The sequence below is a fragment of the Callionymus lyra genome, chromosome 13 (assembly GCF_982586985.1).
Source record: "Callionymus lyra chromosome 13, fCalLyr1.hap1.1, whole genome shotgun sequence".
Classification (NCBI taxonomy): domain Eukaryota; kingdom Metazoa; phylum Chordata; class Actinopteri; order Syngnathiformes; family Callionymidae; genus Callionymus; species Callionymus lyra.
This window is the reverse complement of record NC_141830.1, coordinates 13995874-14017706: the sequence shown is the minus strand read 5'-3', so window position 1 is coordinate 14017706 and position 21833 is coordinate 13995874. Positions and strand designations below refer to the sequence as shown.

The window sequence follows — 21833 nt, the reverse complement described above, 5'->3', positions numbered from 1 at the left end:
GAAATTTGTTTTTCTTTTTAGCATAATCCTCCACTCGGCGACTTTCAACAGATCCTTTCCATGGGAGGTTTTCTATCCATGGTCTTTCTGGGTTCCAAAATTAAATACTGTCAAAGTGTTATTGCTACATAGTATTATTAATTAATCCATAATGGTATATTTCATGTGTTTGAAAAAGTTAACCTTTGGGTTTTAGGACTTTTTGCCAATTTATGAGCAACCTATTCATTCTGCTCAGTCCCCACTGACCTTGGCCATTACTTGCCCAACCTCTCACCTCATTTATCCATTTTTCAATTCTTTCTCCTCTGGCCACTTTCATCGTCTCTCTATCTGAACACACCTTAGATGATGTGGACCATATGTTGCTTTTGAATAGCCTTCTGTTCTGTAGTTACTCACCTCGGTTCGTTATTACCGTCCGGATGTTGCCGAACCTGCCGTCCCTGGACTGGCGTCCCCAGCAAGTGGAAGTTACTTTCATCTCCTATCAATTATTTTCATCTTCCCTTCAACACCTCGGGGCTCCCCTGTGCGACTTTCTGGATACAGTTCCTGGTTTCAAGCTTAGGGAATGATTAAGTTTACAGTATGAATGTCACCGTGTGTCTGAGCAGATCCCACAAACTTCTCAAACATATCAAGGGAAACGGGGACATAGTGTGCCCTTAATACTGTGGGGTCACAGAACTGAATAAGAAAGTGGAAAGGAATGCCAACTTTCTATGCTCTACCAATATAAAAAAATATATATTTTCATTTCTATATGTATGTTCTTGACAATGTTGCTATTTTAGAAACTATAGTCTCACACTTGACAACTTGTAAAATGTCTTTGTTAAAATTAAAATTCTTTGTTAATAAAGTTTTGTTTTACCTCACAGGTCTGACTTCACAAGATTTGACTGTGGTTGCTTGAAGATATCTGGAGCATGATCCATTATCCAACAGGTAAGGTCCAAATTATTATTTACATCTTTGGTCAAATCTATGATTTCAAGTCAATTAAATATTTGATTTAATATTGTGGATTCCTGGTCGCAAGGTTTGTTCTGATATGAGAAAAAAAAGTGTGATTTGACAAAGCGTTATCCCTGTCACCATTTGCGGTGTGATCTAGTTTGTAATGCACTTTGAATAACTATTTTATTGTGGGACACAAAGGAGGTTTGGCCCCTTGATGCTTGTGTAATGTATAATGTATGCCTGTAAAAAGGGTTGCCAGGAAAAAAAAAAAACAGGATTAATTATTTGATGGAATGGTGAGTTGCATTAAATTTTTTGTTGGATACATTGTAATGAAGAGATGTTGCTAGTCTACACTATTATCCGCTGATCATTTGTAGGAAAACTATTTTTACATGCATTAGCCGAAAGCCGCCCTATGCCTGTAGCTGTTGGTCCCTTAATAGAACTCTCTGACACATAATCAAATAGGTGGAACAAAAGTACATATTTTAACATTTCAGTATGTGTTTTGGATTCCTTCAATTTCCTCCCATAATTGTACAAGCTTGTTAGTCGATTTGTGGCGACAGCAACATGTAACAGTGCATGACTGTTCACAAATTATCCCCACCAAGAAAAACACCATCAACAGTAACCCGTGTTCCTTTACCTCATCCAACGCATGACTTCATGTTCGAGGTGTAAATCTTAGCTTTGGGCCGAGCACAAGCACGGCACACACAGGGCAGCACATTTTCAGGAAAGAAGATTAGACGAGAGACTAGTATCCAACCTGGGACTGGCTGAAACACTTGTGAATGAAACACAAATGTGAATGTCTCTATTGTAATCTCTAGGTGTGGTTAAGGTGCACTGAGTCATTATAGATGTGTGTTCACTGTTTGCTGTGGCTTTGTTTAATCATCTGTAAAATATCGTACCGGATTAGACACTGGCCTTTTGTGTTTGTTTTAAAATCGGACAAGTACATGTTTTTAATTCAGCTTATTGTTACACATTGTTTATTGTAATAATCTTTAGAGAAACATGTCATAATAGAATAATTTCAGAATCAGAAACTTTTATTCCCATTGTTGTAAAGACAGGGATTTTTTGTGGTGGTGTTACAGAATAAAAGAATGAAATGAGATAACACACAAAATAAACAATAGAAAAACAGAACCGACCACCAAGGCAGCCATTCCTCGGCACCTTTTTGTCTTTCCTGTAAATAATTGTTGTCGTCTTCTGACGTCTTTTTGACCATAACCCAGTTATTACTTTCTAATTGCACAGATACTTTCTAGGATAAAAATAACTGTAGCAAATTACACACCTCCAAACAACAGGTCTGTTGTTACACACATACGCCTAAAATGGGTTTCCCCTCATGCCATCTAATTGACTCCAGTGGCATTGGTGTTGCTTTCTATTGTTATTTCAATGTATTCTTATAGTGTAGATTCTTCATGGAAAATGATGTTTCATCCACATGTCCAATGTCTAATGTGGGAAAGTCCTTCTCGGCTTAAATATGTTTTAAAACAAATTTGAATGTACTTTAACAGCCACTTTCCATGGTCAAAAGCATCTCAAGAGCACCATCTACCTGGTAGCTGTGTTGCCAAGTGTGGTGGATCAATTTGAAAAAGGGCTATATAAATACAAATTACTTACTTTCTTTCTTATTAAAATGTTTTTTCAAAGGAGATGCAAGAAATGTTGGTTGCAAAACATACCCCAATAATCCTAATAGATGCCTTGATGTTGAGTACTAGTTCTAGCACCAGAGAAAATGTAATTCTGGTACGCATTATTTAAAAAACACAGCTCACTGTGATACATATATTTTGAACCAACTGGACATCGTAATATGGGGGAATTTCATTCGAGTCTATTGGTTTGGTCTGAAAAAGTTGGTAAGTAAAACTAGACGCAAACCGAAGAAATAAAAAGTAATTATTTTTTATTTCCAAGTAAACCAAGATCCAAATGTAGTGATAAGGTTTAGCACTGAGCTCTGCACATCCCTTATTGTTATCAAGTGCTTGTCCTGTATCAACTAAATTGACCTTCTATAAAGGTTATACATGGTTACTATTCCAACGCTATTGGAAACATTTTGATTTATACCAGTGTCTTACGCGGAGACGGAGAAACCTGCTAGTAAACCCGAGCGATCCATCCCCTCTCATGCCAACAGCTGTGTTGATTGTCGCCAGCATGGGAACCTCTCATTACCAGTCTGACTGTACCAAGCAGCCGGGATGTGCTGCCAGCTCACGATACCTCCTGCTCAAACACACACAAAACACAGCCCGCTTCACTTTGATCACAGAGACCAGTAAATGACTGCTGCGCCGTCATCCAAGGCCTCAGGTTGTCCAGCGGGCTTTATTAGCCTAATGAATGGTTGGGCATGTTTATCTCCCGTCCAGCTCCGTCTGCCCGTAGACGCCGGCGGCAGCTGCCTCGCGTCCTATAACCTCAAGTCGTCTGACAATGCCATGTGGTTCGCTTCATTACGGCGTTCAGCTGCGATTCCTCTGGATCATTAACAATGAAGAGTGTGTTGCTTTTAATAATTTGTTGTTTATGCTTCACTAAGTATTGGAGAAACTATAACAAGCCACAGGTGCATTAGGATGACCTCAGAAAAAAACATCTGAAGTCAGAATAGGATCACGCTTTTTTCAGCATGTGAACTACTTGAATGGGAAAGACGCTGTTTGTAGTATTGTCCGGGTACTTTGCTCTGGTGTAGCTTGACCAGGGCGTGGCTGCTTTAATTTTGTTTTGAAACCAAAGTTTGTCCAAACATCAGCTTTAAAAAGCTGCAGGAGTGTACTGTATCCTCTTGTCCTCATTCATCGCTGGGATCTCGCTGGATTTCATTGTTCTTTTAACTGAGGAGGAAGTAATGACTGCTGCAATCTTAGTTTAATTGAAACTCAACAATGAACAATCACTGTAAATAAGTGAATTTGAAATCTAATTATTTTTATTTTTACACATAATTGATTGAACTATGAACCACAACCGTAAGAACTATGAGAGACGAATACCATAAGGTTTGAAAGCCAAAAATCAACAAATATATAAAGAATCATTAGTGCTGTTGAATGTCGAAACAATATTGTGGTTGATAATTACTTGTTGTTGTTTTTTTTTTTAATTACATTTTTCTGTGATATATTGATTCAGTATCGTGGAATGCGATATATCGCTGCATCAATATTTTCTAACAACCAAAAGCCTTCAAAATATGTTTTAAATCCCAGTAAAACCACAGATGTAATCATCGCATCTGTTTCTTGTCCTATTGGCAACATTTCCAATTGTTTTTTTTGTTTGTATGTTCCCTAAGCAAATACATTTACCTCCTGTCATCGAGTAGTAATGACCCTTTTGATATTTTCCTCTCTGGTACTAGAACTGACAAGTCACTGAGTGTGTTCAGTGTTGTCGTCTCGCTGCTATCCTTCTTTGGGGTTTTCAGTTTCTCATGTATAATTCACTGCACACCGTCTGCTTTGAGTTTTTTCTTCAGACAGGAAACAGATCTTATAACCAGGGAACAGTTGAGGAAATGATAAATGAAGGGTCCGAATGGACACGGATTTAGATCAATGCAAATCTCTGCTCTGTTTATTGTTAAAGCTGATGAAGTTTTGTCAAAGACTGACGTGCCTTTGATCACGGAAACAGGAAGTCGGGCCGCTCAACGTCCGTGTTTGACACCTGGCCGACCGGCTGTAGGTGTCGGTGATTTAATGCTGGGCTGTTTTAACAGTAACAGATATCCAAACCCAAATGCTTTTTCTTGTCATTAAAACTTCCTCACTGGCTTCTGCAGCTCGTTCCCTTGCTGTGGTGGCCGCGGTGAGAACCGCTTCGGGCTCATGTTTAGAGCTGCAGCTTTAGCTCTGGTCTTACTTGTCCTTTTGCTCCGCAGTTCCCACAGACTGCCGTCCTGTACCAGATCTCAACTTCATTTCAGAGATTTTAGAACTAGAGAAATGGTGGCAGCTGGTCGATGTACAATGATTTAAATACACTCTACAGAAAACGGGATGTTATTAAAAATAAATTGTGGTGACGTAAATGTAGAAATGTGTGTAGTAGTACAGGTTAGACTCCACTGAAGTAAATGTCTTCAAGTAAGCAGAAACGGTAACTGTGGATTATTTTTTTTAGCATTTAGTAAAGTTGATACAGAAAAAAACACTCTTTTTTTCATAAGAAAATCTTATGGTTGTCAACACAAGATATGGATTTTTGGTGTTGGCATTACAGGAATTAAAAAGAAAAACAAAATGAAAATCCTCAATAGTTAGATAATAATCTATATTTATTCTGTGCCCAGGCCTACAGGTGAGGTTACTTCTTCTTCTTCTTCGTATTACTCTAATCCAAGTGGTTCAAAAGCAAGTCAATTGGAATGTGTAGAGTTGACTTGTTTTTGAACCACTTGGATAACTTTCTTAAGATAATACAGTATATATGCCTATACATTAGGCTTTATAATAAATAAAAGAAAAGGAACATTTTAAAATCACAACAGAAATGACAGTCAATCATTAGAGTCCAGGGATAGTTTGGGGCTCCATATCTACTTTATTATGGTAGACTTTGTCTCTTAATTGTAGCAGGAACGTCCAGCAACTGAGCATAAACACATCTTAAGGTCTTCTAGACAACATGAGATAACGTGGTGGATCATATTTGGCACATAGGCCTTCAGCTTTTCAAATGATTGATAACATCTCTGTCACACTGTTTTGGTTTGTGTTTAATTTGTTTATCAAGAAATTCATTGTATTTTTCTCAATTGCAAAAAATATATATTATTAGTAGTATTGAGATGAAGCCTAGAAAGATGTGTCTTCATAACACCTTTTCAAGCATTGTCTGGTGTGACGAATCCTCTTTGCCTTCTTGTCTTCTGGGTTCCACTGGTGGTCTGTCATGTAAACAGCTCTCTAAGAATTCTGAACCTGTATGTCTGCGCTCACCATCTTGTCGTCTGCCTCCTCGACCTCTCTTGTTCTGAATCCGTCGCATTCCAGCCCACACAAACATCTCCACTGTAACATCAATGGCAGTTCGGGACGATTGTGTATTGGGGTTCTGGGTGCCAGCGGGGAGGCAAGAACCCTGCTGGCTCATCATCGTCTCTGACCCCTTCCGTCACAATGGCTCCGTCTTCCCTCCCACTCATTTCCCTACCAAGCTGGGAAGAGTAAATATTTATCAGGGCCCACAACAATGGGCAGCTTGGAGGAGAAATACTTAGAGCAGAGCTCATGTGAGGATGGTCACAGTGATGGGAAGCAGGGTTTTTGAGCCACCGAGTTTATCAGGGTTATGGGATAAAACGGCGTAAAAAAAAAAGGAAAGTGTTGAGTGTAAAATAATTCAAACTTCAGCCTAAATTTAAGTTTATTGTCCAAAACATTTCTTAGCACCATATTCAAAAAGATCAGTCGGCTACAAGACACAATTTATAAATGAAATTTAAATAAGCCTTGTGGTTTGCTTCTAACATTTAATTTTTATTGTATAATAACTTAAATTTAATTATATTGGCAATTACTATAATAATCCATGGGACTCGTTGTTCCTTCTCTTGATGAGTAGCCATTAGAGTTCTTGTCCTTTTTCTTCACTGACATCCACATACAATAAAATCGTCCCAGCAGGCATCATTAGTGACAATGAAGCCCAAGTGCTTATAAAACCAAAGCATGTGTTTGTAAATGGCAAGAAGGTTAGACTTTACTGGTTAACCGTGCACTTAAGTCATTTTTAGTTAAGTGGGGTGGGATAGAGGTTTAATTCAGACATGCCACTGGGTTAACTGGTATTGTAGAATATACTATGCAATATAACATACACAAAGTTTTTGATTTGAAGACCATGGAATGATGTGAGATGTTAGGCCCAGAAGAAGAGTGTAGGATATTTAATATGTTTATCTTTTGTACTTTTGTGAACAGGTTGAGACAACCAATGCATCTTCATAGGAATCTGAATTAGAAGTGGGGTCTGTGCGTTGCCTGTAATAAACACAAACACATTCTAACGACACGGGGGCCGACAAAATGATAGTTTTGTCAACATATGTTCACAGCGAGACTTCAGACGTTCAAAGGATCAGCCAGAAACATATTCAAGAGGGAATGTCATGTAATGTAGGTACAAACACCTGCAGTGACCAACGGAGCGTATATTACAAGCAGGTGCCAGAACACTTTCTTAGACGATTACCATTTCTCATCGTCATGCTCTGGAAATAAAATGCTAAACCGGCCAATAAAACGAGACCTTTTAAGGCTGGAATGGATAAAGTCTGCAGGCGTAGATGGTAAGTAGACTACATTAATATGACTTAAGGTAATCCAAAACGGAATAAATTTGTTTTAAAGTTCTCACCCGTCTGAAATCTGGGGGGAACAAGAGGTAAGACGTAATGATGTGCTTCACACCTCACAGCCCGCTTTGTTTATACAACAAGTCAATAGAGAGGTGCAGGCTTATGACAAACCTCTACGAATAGACCAATCACAGCGGAGTGTGTGTGGGTAGTTATGGTAAACGAGATTTAATCTCCAGAAAAACTAAGCGTTTTCAGAGGGCGTGGGTTAAGCACATTTTCTAATTTGAATAATTTAATATAAAGAGAGTTTTTTACAAACGGACACAAACTGATGAGAACAATGTAGCCCCATCTTTATTGCATGGACTACTCACAAACTGAAATGAACTTTTTGCTCAAATCATCTTTCGGTTCTGACTACAAGTGTTAGTGGTTGAAATAAGTGACGGGACAATGTCTTTTAAGAAGGATTACACTTCACACCCTGACCATGAAACTATCACATACCCAGTGTACATGGATAATGACTTGAGAAGCAAGACGTAAATAGGGGGGAACTGGAGTCATCAAAGAGACATGATTTGTTTTTTTCTCAGGTCAAAGTCTGATGTCTTTTAAAACTCACCATTTAGACATCCTAACACTTCACTTTTCACTGTGCTGTTTTCACCAAACCTTAATGTTGGCCTTCCTCTGGTATGTCCAGAGTGGAGCCCTGTGGGGGAGGCCTGTTGACCAAAAGCCTGATGTAATTCCATAAGGCTGTCACTAATAATTTCCCCTTCAATTTTAATGACTACAAGATTAATGCCAGACAAGACCGCAGCCCTGTAATTTCCAGGGCGTGGAGCCCCCCACCTTCCCCTAATGTCGGCTTTCACACCAATTTCCCTGTTTATAAATATTTATCCACATATACAGCCGATTAATAAAGTCAGCATTGGCAGCTCTTCCCCCAACATTCCCCATATTGTGTTTTTATATATTACAGTTTCCAATGGTCTCACGCTGCCAAGAGCCTTTACCCAACGTCTGAGTCATAATCATAACAAGTTGTTGTCTCCTCAAAGAAAGGAAAAAAAGAAATTACAAGCAGGTCTGTAGTTCATGCACGCACATACCTGGACGAGACCAATGTGCCCACATGTGTCCTCGGTTAATGTCTTCTCAGTCAGTGCAGGATGGGAGGAATGGATGGATGTGCTGGTGATAAATACACACCTGTGTTGTACCCGCACACTTTCACAGCGACTCATCAATACACGCTCACTGCTGTCGCACAAACACCTGTACACACACACAAGCTCCTGCAGGCTCTCGCTGCCCTCGTTGCCCTCGTTGCCCTGTATCGGTTTACGTCTTGATGTGGAGTTTGTTTTTGCTTTTCAGGCCTCAGTGGCCTCAGAGGATTCAGACGGTGCTTAGAATGGATGAGCTGACAGGAAGGCTGTTTATCCTTCCGGTTCCTTAAGTATTCCTTTGAGTAGAGCCTACATTACACACACTTTTGAAAAAATACTTTTCTGTCTGAATCTGGCTGTTAAAAAAATGGTTTCATTTTTAATTTTCTTTAACTCTTTTCTGTCATCTGCATGTCCTCATTTGGCTCAGTCATTTAACTAATTCTTCAATTCTTCCCATTTCCTTTATCATGTATTTACAATTTGGTTTATCGGTATACAAGCAGGTGTTAATCATATGTACAGTTAATAATCATATGTACATTGATAGATGGGTAGATAAGTAAAGATAAGGAAAGCTTCATGATATGTTAAGAACATGCATGTCAATGATAAATTCATCCAGTTAATCCAATCCTATTTGTCTTTTTTAATTAGTTCACATTTATATAACTTGAACTTGAATAAATATAAATATATATATATATATATATATATATATATATATATATATAAAGTCATGTATTCTTTGTTTTAATCATTACCTATCTTTTCATTTGTGAGTATCAATGCCAGCATAATATACACCTATATATACATATGCCTACATGTCTTATAATAATCAATACCTATATGTTTTTAGAGTGTCATAGTTCTAATGGTTAAGGTGTAAAAACTTTTCGATTTTACACCTTAACCTAAACATCTGAAACAAGTATCTCAGATTTAGATGAGCAATTATGAAGTTCACATATACTAGGAATTATAATCTCTTAATCCCTTTACAAATATTTTATTTACTGCAACCATAATCCATATGTTTATGTTTTTTTATTTCCTTTTTTCCATTAACTGCCGAGAGCTATTAATATAAAATGGATGAAAAAAAAAAGTGCATTTGAGGTATTCAATCCTTCACACATATGCTTCCACACATTCCCAACACTTGATCCATGTGTGGGTGTGTGTTTGTATGTTGGAGCCATCTGTGTGTGTGTGTAGAGGAGAGTGCATGCATATATGGGATTATTTCTAGCACCATTTGTCAAAGGGAACATCTATCACGGAGCCCTCGGGTGTCAGACACTACTTTTCCCACCGTGACTCTATTACTCTGCTGGTGCGTTGCCATACACGCCTCACACACACACACACACACACACACACACACACACACACACACACACACGTACTCCGGCAGGTACGATACATCAAATCCTGTTGTTTCTCTTGATTAGCGTTCTCGTGAAAAGTCCTTCGATGACATGGAGTTTGTTCCTTTGTATGACGGATGAGCATAAGAGCACATTAGCTACACCTGGTGCTAGCATGCGGCTCTAATCACGCCACTTATCTTCCATTATATGTTTGTTTCCACTTGTGTTTAAAATGAATGCAAAGAAAAAAGGTAACGTGTGAGAAAATGCAGACGAAAAAGCATGAACATTAATTGTGTGTGTGTGTGTGTGTGCGGAGGACGGAGAGCAGCTGCAGAGGCCCTGGTTTCCGTCTCGCTGGCGCACACCTCTCCACAGGGAGTGGGACGGGCTCCAAATACCCTGAGCTTGGCTCTAAGTGCCCCCAGAACTAGAGACACCCCTTTCAAACATACACATGCACGTACACGCCAACGAAACCCGGGTTCATTCGAGATATGCCAAAAGGCCTTTTTCACTCTTGGTCGTCTGCCCCGGTTCTTTTCTTACCTTGCATTTTTGGCTGTATTTATCATCAAATCCATTTCAACAATTTCTGGACAACGCTATTGCTATAAACTTAATAAAGGTCTAAAGGGCTGTAATTATTTTAACAAGGGTGTACTTTTTAAGAAAAAAAAAACTCTGAATACTGGAGTCAGTGTTCTGTACCCACAGTGGGCCCTCCACATGTCCTTCGGTGAAATGACAGAGGATGAAGTCACTTCATTTGTTTTGGCAGCAGCGTATTTGTCTCAGGCACTATGGTGATGTGCCAACGGCTATGTTCCCTACGTTGAGTGCCCGGGCTGGAGAGAGGGTCAAACTCTATAAAAAACGAAAAGCCTCCGTTTGTGTGGAGCTGTGAGCGGGTTTGTACCCACGGCTTACAAACATTACTTTAGTTTACTAACTACATAAACGGCTGATGTTTGGTGCACTAAGAGGAAATAAATGAAACAAGTTTTAATATGGACATTTTTATTTCACCAAAGTAAGTTTCCATTCCCTGCGAAACTATAAACTTGAGCGTATAAATGTTTCCATTATTTATTTTGTGTTGGAGTGTCTTAATTAAATATTAGAGCTCTGAGCTTTTGGATAATTGTTTTTTTTTATGTACATGTTTCTTACGTTTGTCTGGTGTGTGTTCATTCAACCTTTTTTGGTCATTACAATTGTAAAATATTTATATTAAACAAGCCTCAAACATCTGTCAAATGGTGTCTTTTGTGTGTACTGTTAGTTACAGAACTGAGCAGTGCATGTAAAACCGAAGCATATGCAGGTGAATCTAATTTATTTTCCTGCAATGTTACACCATTTTTTTTCTAATACGTTTTAAGTTGGATACAGTTATTTAAATACATCAAATGTTCAGTATTTTAATAGGGTGCGATTATGCGTTCTTTTTATCAATTCATTAGTTTAGTAGTTGAAATCTTAAAATCTCAAACAGTAGTAAGTACAAAAATACCTCTTACACAGTGTTGCGTTGACTGAGGTTTTTGTAAGTTGTACACAACTTATGTGGCAGATACTGTGTTTCTATCAAATATGTCATCTGGGCATGTAATAGAAAACAGTCGCCCACATAAGATCAGGAACTTCTGTGTCTCTCAGCAAAAAACTCTCTCAAAATTCTGTATTTTAAATCTCTGAAACAAAGAAAGGCCTTTTGAAGTGGAAGTCAAGGTTTCTTCACTGGCCTTGTCTGTTCGACATCTGCTCACCACTGCGATACCTCAGCGACCTGTCACGTCAATACGCCCGACTATTGTTGTATGAAGAGTTGCTCTTTCAACCACTCCCTCCTCCTCACCCTAATGCCCTTTCCGTCCAGTCCCCCATTCCTCAACCACTATCTCAGTGTCTTGCTGCCAAACACTGTATGACAGCAGGATGTGATCTCATCACTCCTTCAACATTTTCAACCACACAAGAAAATATCATGATTTTCTTTTCCTTTTTTTTTTCTTGCACATCTCACCCTCCACCCTCCATGACCCACGTAGAAATTTAGCACACGGATGCAAGCTCTCAGGTGCCATTGCAGTTTTTTTCCAGACCTTCAATGCTTTCTTACTCTGCTTTAGTCATTGAATTTAGTTCATTTTTTTAGAGCTTTGTTATGTTCCCCGAAGGGTTTTCTAAGGCCTGTGTAGCTCAATGAGAATCTCACGTTCCTCTTCAGAAACTGCTGGTATGATCTCACCAGCAGCCAGAAGGAAACAAGTATTTGACAATAACGAGTATTTCTATACAACCTATTGACTTTATTTTAAAACATCTATATCTTAAAAACTCTGGTTTATGTTGCCCTTTTATACGTGACCGATGTTTTTCCATCCATTTCTTGAGGTCCAGTCATGGGTAGTCTACACAAAGACATAGATAGCTCGTCCCGGACAGTGGTATTTATCCCAGGAAAACCAACAGATGTCATGTCTTGGGTCTTCATAGGGGCCTCCTCCTAGTGAGATATTCTTAATTGTTTTTTATTTAAGGAAGCTAATGCTTTTGGTCCTTTTACTCACTTGTAAACAAGGTACCAAAATACTCGGGACATGTCCACACGTACGGTTGCATTAGCAAAGGTTCAGTATCGAATACACCCTTTTCAGCATAAATCCGGAATTTCCAGAAACTATATATTTTTTAAAACCGGGTCCCAGAGTGAATACATCTTGAAGCAACGATTGTGTGGATTTACATGTGGTTTCACAGGGATTTGGTGCAATGTCTAATATTATGTGTTATTTATTTTTTTGAAATATATTCCATCTTAACTTTATAATCAAAGTTGTACAAATGATAACATTTGATGTGATTAATTCCTTTAACCATCTGATGTTGAAACAAATGAGGTCCTTGCTAGTTTGAGACCCCTCATTTAAAGATACCATGTTCTTTGTCTGGTTTGTTGATCCCGAATGTTTTAACTCCTTTACATGTGTCGCTCACCTTTAAATCTATCTCGGCTATTGACCATATTGGAAGTATTGGAACACTCTCTACAGCCTCTCTTTCATTATAATGAGCAGCAAGCGTGTGCATTCTCAACGAGACTATGGTGAAAATATAAAAAAAGGACTTTAATCATACACCAAACAGAAAATCTAATCACATACACAAAATGTATTATTTGGATCAAAAACTTCTTTCCTCAAACCAGAATCGAATGAAATGGAACCATAATGTGTACTGTTTTAGACGGATTAAGATCCATCTTTATGCCACAGTTGGAGTTGTAGCACTTTTTTTTAAATGTAAATGATAATAAATTGTTTTTCAGGTGTTACATTTTGTGTACTGAAAACACAAGGTAAGCAGAAAAAAATACATAATGATTCTTGATTAAAGAAAAACTGGAATTGAATCTGGCCTCTCCATATTCCACTCTTAACTCTTTTCTTTCCTCATTATACGTCTAATTCCAGATTTCTTCTTAGTGAATTACCGTTTTTTTCTAAACTCCTTCCCTGCCTTGGTTGCTTCGTCCTGCTCTTCATTGCATACCACCTGCTTTCTTTTCTCTCCTCTCACTCCCCTCCTCTTTATTTTCCTTTTAACAGATAAGTGAAGAACTTTGTCCTAAAATGAGCATGTTTCTGGAATATTAAGGAGGGTGTTGAAGAAGTGCGATGGTATTTGAGAACAGACAAAAGCTGGTCAGGGCTTCCACTGCCCCGAGGCCCCTAACACCTCAGTAATGACAACGAAAACAGCCGTAATTGGACGGCTGAGCTGATATTTTGCCACAAGTGTGAATATTTGAAGCAGCAGCAGTGAAACAGACCTCTGTTTTTAATTTATAAACACTGACTTGTTGTACTGCCAGATTGAAGCACCTGGTGGATTCTGATATATATATATTTTTCTATAGTTCAAAAGTGAATCACGCTGTTTCTGTTTTTGTATCAGTGACCAGCACTTCAGATCAATGCCGTTTATACTTATAGTGTATCTTTTTTGTAATGTTTTATTTTTCAGGTTTTTCAAAAAGACAATATCACATGACATGGCACTTCTCCCTTAATGTATAGCCAACAGAAGTCAGGTGATTTTGCAGTTACATACTTGGCATACAGTATATCATAATCAAATTAATCGGAACAATAAAGTGAGAAGAAAAAAAACAGGGAAAAAAACATTGTGTTGCACTTTGAACTCGGTGATCAGACGTTCTAAATGTCCATCCTTATAGTGTATCTTAATGTTTTTTTATATGTTGTATTAAATAAAATGTGACAGACATTATTTATTCTATGAAAAATAGTTTATTCTGGTATTAGAACCTTTGCACATGAAAGTAAATTGGAGTATGACTGTAATATTTGGCAGCATAGTCTAACAAGTTGTCTTGCCTGTTTTTCCCATTGTGATGGATTTAGGAATAAATGTGTGGGACATCCTCCTGAAGTGCGATTGAAAGGATCAGTAACTTAAAGCCATAAAGTAAACCAGCCACTCAACTAGATTATAACTTGCTGGTGTTGTTAGCTTTGATAGTATGATTTGATGTTCCCTTCATGTTGATACTTGCTCTATGCACCACGTCATGCCTCTTCAAGACGTTTGTAGTCTGCTGAGGATGACATGTCAAACTGAAATATTGTATCTGCTCGTTTTTGGGTGTAACATTTAGCATTTTGGTTTAGCTAATATTAAAGATTACCTGCATAATTGCATAGTGGAGCTGGAATCACGGAAATGTTCCTTATTTGATATGCATTAAATGGTATAAATCACAATTTGAATTATCAGAGGGGAAAATATCCTACTAAAAATTGACATATTTCAATCTCCTTTCACTTGACCTGATCGAGTGCAACTCCTCCTAAAACCTGCTATGGTGTGTGGGTCTTTTGACCTGTTTTACATCTTCTTAGAATTAAAAGGACTAGTTGAAATTATGGAAATCCAATTTACTGAGTATGTAAAACATATCAACATTAAAATTTGGAAATTATCTGACCTGATGGAGTTGCAATCACCCCTAAAACCTTCAGTGAGATTCTTAAACAGATTCTTACTTTTGTGGCACAGCTAACATCACGATGGATAATAATCCAAACATTTAAGCCTGTTTTGGTGAGCACCTGCCCTCCAATCTGGTGGAACACAAGCCTGTGACGTCATTCACGCCTCAAAGCTGCCAGTCAACACCTCAGAAAAGAATGTTGAAAAGGAGTGCAGCAGTAAAGTTCTGCCAGTCTTGTAGTCGGCGCCAACACTCATTCTTTCCTTTTCTCAGAGGCTCGTGTCTGTCCGTCTGGTTCTTGAATGTGTAATCTATATTAAAGTGATAAAACGCAGGCAGCCGAGCATCTGTGTTCAACGTGTCTCTCACAATCCCAACATGGCTCTTCAATAATGTGCCGAACACTTGCGATGCTGCTGTAATCGACTACTGAGCCAACACCGGCATATGTCACTCTTGTGAGGTCAACTTTTTACTTTATTACATTTGGAATTAAGACAACTGCTTAGGTTAGGTTAGGTAGAACTTTATTGATCCCTCAGGAGGTCTCCTTTTGGGAAATTATTTTTATCCAATTAGCCACAGCAATACAGCAATTATTCATAAAAAAATAAATAAAAATAAAACAAGAACAAAGAGAAAGAAAGAGAAAGAACAAGATGATACAGTCTAAAGATAAAGAACATAGATCAAAGAAAAATAACAAAGACTAAAGAAGCCTGTTGAATAAAAGTTTGTTGCAACATTATTTTAACAGAGAAGCATCACAGTAGTTCTGGGACGACTGTATTAAACGACATGTAGAAAGACCATCAGAGAATGAAACATAAGAAATCTGTGTGAGTTCTTCTAATGATTGTTTTACTGTATACTAGACACAACAAGGTTCCACCAGATGAGAACCATAAGCCACAAATCAGAGGAGCGTTTCTGACACTTATTAGATTCTACACCAAGCAGTCTTGCTTTAGCTCATTACAGTGAAGTTATGCGGGTATTTGGAGGATGTGGCCGCAAAAGTAGCCATTAGCTCTTATTCCGAGTTCATACCACTGTCCCCCTGGGTCCAGCTCACCAGACGCCAGGGTCTGGATGATAATCGGGTGGGAGACATCCGTTCTCACTGCCAACGTGTCGAAGGGATAGAGTTTCTTTGGTTCCTGGTGTCACACATACAGAAGTTTGGAAGGAAAGATTTCCAATGCAAGAATAAGATTTTTTTTGTCCTTCTTTACTTCTAAAATGTATCACAAGCTTTGCCGTGACTACAATGAAATGCTATTTCCAAACTTATTGTATCTTTATAATAACGTCACTGGTCATATACAAATAATATGGTATAATATATCAAGAATGAACTATCATAATATATACTGTATATATGACTCTTTCAAAAAACATCTTAAGACATTCTTCATGTTGTGTTATCAGTTTTATCTTGACCTTTAAAGTATATACTTTATTGAGTATTGTTTTGATTGTTTAAGCGCTTTGTGACCCAGGTCTGGAAAAGCGCCATATAAATAAAAATGACTTACTTACTTTTACTTTGCTCTTATCTGTTTCAAACCTTACAAACTTTAATCACTGTAATTGAGTTTTGAGTTCTTTTTTACTTTTAACCAACATGACCCTTTATCACTCTCGGTTGTCCAAAGGAACATGTTGTTCTTGCTTTGCTCATCTGCTCTTAAGAATAAAACCTGATTATTGAGGTCATTTTTTTTATCTGCAGATGGTCTGGAAAAGTATTATAACTTCTTCTTCCTGCTTCTTTTTTTTTTTCTTCTTGTTGTCCGCTAAACCCGTCACTTTGATGAGTAGTGTGCAATCATCCCAGGGGCCGTCGGGCCTCTGTCCTTCCTGGTTCTGTTGGGCCTTTGATGTGGTTCCTTCTTGGGCTTCATGCAGGCACAACATAAGCGCCAACTACCATGAACCCTCCACTGCATTTTAACACCACAAATCAACTTAATGTTTATCCTAGTGGAAGCAGAGGCGTGTTGGGAGTTGAACTGTTTTTGTTAAATTGTTTTTAGAGCCGATGGGCAGCATGACCACCGTCAGCTGGACGGACTGCCTAATACTTCATCACAGCTGCGCAGGATGGAAAACTAAACTTTAGCATCATGTTGTTTTTCTTAGTCCATTCTTCATAGTTGTGTGAGGGGGCGGTTGTTCTTCTCCGAAATGCAAGTTATTAGTCCGTGGCTATTATTATTAGACGACTACAAAGCGCTAAATGGCTCAGGCGTTGACTGGCCCTGGGGTCAGCGCTGTGCGAGAGCCTCACTACTGCAGATGATTATAGCTTGCTACATGAACTGTGTCCTAATCCTGGTGGACAGCTGAAATTAAAGCCAGGTACAGCCCTCTGCCTTCCCAACATTCCCCGCGATAAAGCTTCTCCCCTGCAGAGAATCGTTTTTTCCAGAAGAGTCGGTAAATAAGAGACCATTTCTTGTAGGCGCCACTGATGAAAATGAAAGATTAAATGTGAACTTTTAATTGGATTCCCACGTGTTCCTTCAGCATTTCTTTTCCTAAAGTTATTTTTTATATATAAAAAAAAATGTTTTAAATCACAAGTTAGACTGCAAATGAAACTAGTGAGTAACTATTTTGAATTGAAATATGAAATTGCGGTCCTCGTAGGGTCCCCCGCCCCTCCCCCCTTGACAGTGAACTCATAGTTACCTCTGGCTTTTGCTTTCGGTCCCAGGGTAAAAGAAAGTAGTTATTAAACCAAACTGAGAGAAACAGCCAGCATGTCTGAGCAGTCATCTGTGATTTCACTGATGGTTGGAAAGCAGTTTGGTCTCTATTACGGAATTATTCGACAACATCGTTTCCTTTAAAGACTATTTGTGTTTAGCATGTAGGTCGTTCAAGTTAAGTTTCTCTATTTATGTTTGTGTTTGCTACCTTAATGATTTAAAAAATGTGCTGCGAGTCTGACTGAAGTACTCTTAAAATGCAGGAATGTAGGTGTTAGATGTGAACTTTTTGACAACTCTATTGTAACATAGATAGTTGTAGTTACAGGCCATACAGACAACAGTTTGATACGTTTGCTTTTCTTGGACAATTACAAGAAGTTTAAATAAAGAATGAATAGTACATCATACAGAAGCCCAACCTGCTCTATCAATTTAACTTAAGAATTACTAGTTTAAGTCTCATGTTTCTGCTCTGTCACATACATTTCTTCTGTGTTTAGGGGTGTTCTGAAGCGTCATACAATGGATTGGTGTTAGATTACCCAACACAAAGTTAACATAAAGATCATAACCATGTGCCTAATTGTATGTGAACGCCTGCTCCAAGTTTGTCATGTTTGGTGCTGAAAGGAGCCGAGTAAGTTTGTCCGAGCTCATTTTCAACGTCGGTTATTTGTTGCAGGGATTTGTACGGGCTTTCATTTTGTCAGTTAATTTGCAACACTTTTACAGACTACAACGTTTTAAATGGACATGTTTAAGAACAAAAAAGACAGACCAAGAATACCTTATAAATCCTCCAGTTTTAGATCACAGCATTCCAGTAATTGAAACCACAAGTAATACCTAGTGAAGCAACCACAGGAACACAGAAGAATAGCAAACACCACCAGGCACAGATGAACACTATCTTTTGGCTGTCAGTCGATATTTTTCACACTTTAATATGTCTTTGCGATGTTCCTTCTTCTATTCCGGGGGTGGCAAATTATAATTCTTTAAGGGCCAGATTAAATTCTGTGAATGTTGTTAGGGGCCGTCAAGCAAAAAGAAAGACCCAAATCCCTCAGAAAAGGACATTTGTCATTAAGCTGTGAAATGTATTCATCCAAATAAGCTATGATTTTATTCTTGTATAAATGAGTTTTTTTCCAAACATTTCTTCAACTAACTTCAAATGTTTTGAGGGATGGAGTCTACCGTCTCCTTCAAGAAACATCTTAAGATATTTTTATTTGGCTTTTCCTTGGTTTTCTGGAACTCCTGTGTAGTTCTCAATATTATCTTGACCTTTAAAGTATATATTTTATTGAGTATTGTTTTGATTGTTTAAGCGCTTTGTGACCCTGGTCTGGAAAAGTGCTCTATAAATACAAATGACTTACTTACATACGTACTTAATATATACTCGAAAAATTACACATAAGGAAGGAGGGAAAAAGTGTGAAATTGTAAATGAATAATAAGTTCAAAATACATTTGTTAATGCATTAGAACCATTTTATACATGATCATACTTTGACATTACGAGGGCCACATAAATACAGTCAAAGGGCACTTTGCTCCTAAGCTTTGGAACGATCTTCCTCTCTCTTTGCGCTTGATGGATCTACTGACTCCTTAAAGAAACATCTTAAGATGTTTTTATTTGTTCAGGCTTTTCCTTGATTTTCTGGAACTCCTGTTGTGTTATCAGTTTTATCTTGATCTTTAAAGTATATAATTTATTGAATATTGTTTTGATTGTTTAAGCGCTTTGTGACCCTGGTCTGGAAAAGCGCTATATAGATACAAATTACTTACTTACTTACTTAATATATACTCAAAAAAAATTACACACAAGAAAGGAGGGAAAAAGTAAATAAGTGTGAAAATGTAAATGAATAATAAGTATAAAATACATTTGTTAATGCATTAGAACCATTTTATACATGATCATACTTTGACATCATGAGGGCCGCATAAATACAGTCTAAGTAAGTAAGTAAGTAATTTTTATTTGTATAGCGCCTTTTCAGGCCAGGATCACAAAGCGCTTAAACAATCAAAACAATATTCAATAAAGTATATACTTTAAAGATCAAGATAAAACTGATAACACAACAGGAGTTCCAGAAAATCAAGGAAAAGCCTGAACAAATAAAAACATCTTAAGATGTTTCTTGAAGGAGTCAGTAGATCATCAAACACAAAGAGAGAGGAAGATCGTTCCAAAGCTTAGGAGCAACAGTCTGGAAGGATTTCTCTCCTCTGGTCCTGAACCGTGTGCGTGGAACCATCAGTAGATTCAGATCCACAGACCTCAGAGCCCGAGCTGGGGTGTAAGTCTGGATCAGATCAGTGATGTAAGGAGGAGCCTGACCATGAATAGATCTGAAAGTAAGAACCAGAATTGTAAAGAAACTGGAAGCCAGTGAAGAGTTTTAAGGATCGGAGAAATGTTAGTTCTTCTACTAGAGCACTTTGCCCAGGTCTGCTCTATTCAGTGCATATTGGAATATTAATTTGCGTAAGCAACAACCTATAGATACACATTTAAAAACGTCATATTAGGAATAAAATAACTTGGACTAATACTGTATAAATATCAAAATAAGAACTTTTGTTCCGTTTTCTTTGTTTCTATATTTTTTTAAACGTTTATGCATTTACCATTTTTTAATTGTTTATGCATTTCATTAGAATATGTATTCAGTGTCATTGAAGTCTCGAAGATGTATATATTTTTTTAAAGGCGTTATTCAGTGAAAGCGAGCCGGCAGCGAGCGGGTTAACCTTCACTCCCGAACCTCCTATCGGTGTGTTCCGGTGCAGCCCACCTCCTCCTCCTCCTCCTCCTCCTGCTCCTCCTGCATCCACCCTCAGTGAATGTGTGGATGTTTGTCACACCGACAGGACACACTCCCGTGATTAACAGCGCACTCTCACCGGGGCACGATCCGTCCTCTCCCCGGCGCGTTCTGTAGCCTAACCTCGGAGGACCTCGAGCCCAGAATCCTGCTCTGTCTTCGGGCAGCGAAGCGTCACTCAGACCGGCGAGTCCAGCGGCGGCACGAGACACGGTGGGACTGTTGCTTCAACTTTCTTCATCCTTAAGACACGAGATATTGAGAGGAGAAATGTTGCGATAGTTGCAACACAGTATGCGACCATATTCTGTCTTACTTAACGAGTGTTTGCTTTTAGCGTGTGCTAGTATTTCCAAGTGTATCGTTGCAACATCTAATGCACCTCTTTACTCGTGTTTACATCAGGCTTTGGTATCCAAATAAGGTGCAATAGTTGGTCTCCTGGGGAGGAAAATCTGCAGATTAATGAGCCATAAAATCTAAACCAAACACTTCACACTGTTAATATCCACCATGTGGTTATTTTTATATTCAAAGTATGTTTCTATTTAACAAGAATAAATCGTTGAGGGTAAGTAAGTAATTTTTATTTGTATAGCGCTTTTCCAGACCAGGGTCACAAAGCGCTTAAACAATCAAAACAATATTCAATAAAGTATATACTTTAAAGGTCAAGATAAAACTGATAACACAACAGGAGTTCCAGAAAATCAAGGAACAGCCTGAACAAATAAAAACGTCTTAAGATGTTTCTTAGATCCATCAAGCGTAAAGAGAGAGGAGGATTGTTCATACTTTTGACTCGATCACATTTGTTCAGTACCTTCTGCCAAAACACATCCAGTGTAGTTTGACAGCCCACCTTTGGAGGAGAACAGTCAGTCAGAGGGGGGGGGGGGGTCATAATGTTTTGAAAAGAATCTCTCCTGACAACCACTAACATGTCAGAGACCCTCTAAGCCACATGTGTGTCTCTGAGACACTGTTGTTGTTGTTGTCGGTGATGAAGAATATTATTAGAGCTGATGTGCTTATTAACTGTCTCTCGACTGATACGTAGTAATTGCTACGTATTAGCTTTAATGAAAGGGGTGCAGGATGCTGCGCCTGGTGCTGCTCGGCTGCCTCTCGTCCAGACCCGTAATCATAAACTTGCACATCAAAGATGACGGTAAATGACTCTTTCGCCGTCACCTGAGTTATCTCCGTCCGTCTCGTCCTGGGAATCATTAGCGATTGTCTGGTATGCTTCGGGGCTCTCACACCTCACTTATGTGGTTTTGGAGCTTTACCATCTCTAATCTGGTAATTTTTACTGCTCTTTCAGTTCTTGTTGCATTGCTATAAACTGGTATGG

General features: G+C 38.4%; 1 protein-coding gene across 2 annotated transcripts in view; it reads left to right on the top strand.

Annotated features, from left to right (window-relative positions):
• disp1 (dispatched homolog 1 (Drosophila)) overlaps positions 1 to 21833 on the top strand; it is a 55209-nt gene that overhangs the window by 12823 nt on the left and 20553 nt on the right. Inside the window, exon 2 of one of the 2 annotated variants that reach the window (XM_087805699.1) lies at positions 885 to 951. The gene's annotated coding sequence lies outside the window, so the exon portion shown is untranslated. Of the gene's footprint in view, positions 1 to 884; positions 952 to 20531; positions 20690 to 21833 lie in introns of those variants that run through there. The other variant, XM_087805700.1, reaches the window with a different exon arrangement.